Below are 2,191 nucleotides of genomic sequence, written 5' to 3'. Positions count from 1 at the left end.
GATGACTAGCTGCTTTCCCTCTAGTCTTACACTGCTAAATTACGGACGGCTGCCAAAGATAGGACTCGAGTAGTTTTGTGCGAAATCCAAAACAAACAAACAATACAGTGGATGGTGGTTCAGAGTTATATTAGTTATTTTGAATAACTGGTTGGGTCCCTTCACTCTAGTATTACTTGTCTGCAAGGCTACTAATTAGTTCCTTACCTTCATATTTGGGGCTGAAATGCCAATTTCAGGAGGTAAGTTTATCTTACTTACCCCTAAGTGGTGATATGTTATTATTTTGATTTCTTCTTCTTTACTTTGGAGAGCAGTCACTTTCCCACAATTGTTTGCTGGAAGTAAAGGGTGAAAGAGATGTGAAACACCCACATCTCGCTCTTCTAATTTCAATTGATTTTGATTATTTTATTGCTCTTGAATTTCTTCATGTGAGACTGGCAAGTGGAGGTTAAAACTGACAGTCAGTGTTTCCAACCACAGTGTGGTTTCTACGTCATCAGTCAGTGTTTTCAACCACAATGTGGTTTCTACGTCATCAGTCAGTGTTTCCAACCACAATGTAGGTTCTACGTCATCAATCACCTTCAAAATCTAGAGTACAGTTTACATATCACATTATAGCCTGTATCCTGGGGATCCTTTTGATTGGTGCGGCGTCTTGGATTTTTTGTTTGGATTTATTTTTGTGTTTATTACAAATATATGTTATACAATATATTAATTACAGAAATGTAAGCTGATTTGTTATCGATAAGTGTTATACCTATGAAACGTTATAAATGCAAAACTATGCCATGCAAATTAAATGTAGAACTGTTTGTTTATTTTTGTTTAAAGTTAGCTACACAAATACACAATGGGCTATCTGTGGCTGCCCATCACGCTTACCTAAACTTATTTTCTAGCATTATAAGTCCACAGAAATATAGAAGTGAAAGCCATTGAGTCATTGTTTAAGTAACACATATTAACATATACCTGCATAAAACATAGTGGAGTTTTACATAAGTAAAAAAAACATAACATATTTAAAATGTAAAATATGCCATATATCTGAAGTCTTATTTTACAATAGAGTAAAACTACATTTACAAAATCATAGTGTGTTGTTGTTTTCAATCAGAAGATACTTTTAAAGTGAGTGTAAAAGCGAAAACTATAAATCTAGTGTTATAATATGAAAAGATCAATGTTGACACTTGTGGTGATGGCATCACTTCTAGCAGCTCGCCCTCTGACATTAGTGACATGATCATGTTATGCTGCCTGATAACATCCTCGTTTTTGGAAAAACATGGGTTTCACATTAAGTATTTGAAAAAAAAAATGATAATAAATTTGGTTATTACTCCAACTTGTATATTAATTAATTTAATTTTGCATATCACATACATATCCATCACCTAATTACTTTATTAATATTAATTAAATAAAGTATTACTTAGATATTAATTAAGAATTTGCACTTCACCATATATTAATCGCATTATTAATTAATCTTTAATTAATAAATTTCCCCCAGTAACACCTCAACCACCCTCCCTCCTGGTACTGTCTTCTGGCAGATGGTACATGGACAGCAAAATCTGCTCACATCTCTGATGATTCCTGGGCAATGAACATAACTAGTGGATCTATCTGCTATCTTCTTTGCTCTTGGTGTCCTTGCACAGTCAACTCGTGAATTTGTTCCATCAGTTGAGTCCTGAATTCTGTTGTTATGATTTGCTACACTTCCCCAGTATAAGTTCTCTGTTTGATTTGGTACAGCAATTCCATCTAATACTCTGCTCTATAAGTGCTTTACCCCTTTGTCTTTTGCTCGATTTTTCCCCACATATTGTCACAAAGATTGTGCAGTGAAAAGTGTTTCTTTTGCGCTTCCTTCAATTCCTGCAAACCTACATTCGTGATATCACCTTTTGACCTTTGTAAGATTTTCGTGTTATATTTGCTCTTATTTTCTTGAGTTCTATTGGTGACTGCCAGTGTTTCTTCGTTTATATATGTATGTTTTTCATGCATTTAGTCTTTGATAGGTCTGATATAGCACTCCCTATTCTGTTGGTACCATCTCCTTTGTCTTCTGTTAAATTTTCTCCCAGGTATTGTCCCAAAGTTTCTGCAATGGAGGGACTTTCTTTTATGATTCCTTCAGTTCCTACAAACCTACATTCAGGATGTT

Source organism: Tachypleus tridentatus, chromosome 7 (genome assembly GCF_004210375.1).
Source record: "Tachypleus tridentatus isolate NWPU-2018 chromosome 7, ASM421037v1, whole genome shotgun sequence".
Taxonomy (NCBI): Eukaryota; Metazoa; Arthropoda; class Merostomata; order Xiphosura; family Limulidae; genus Tachypleus; species Tachypleus tridentatus.
This window is presented reverse-complemented; position numbering follows the sequence as displayed.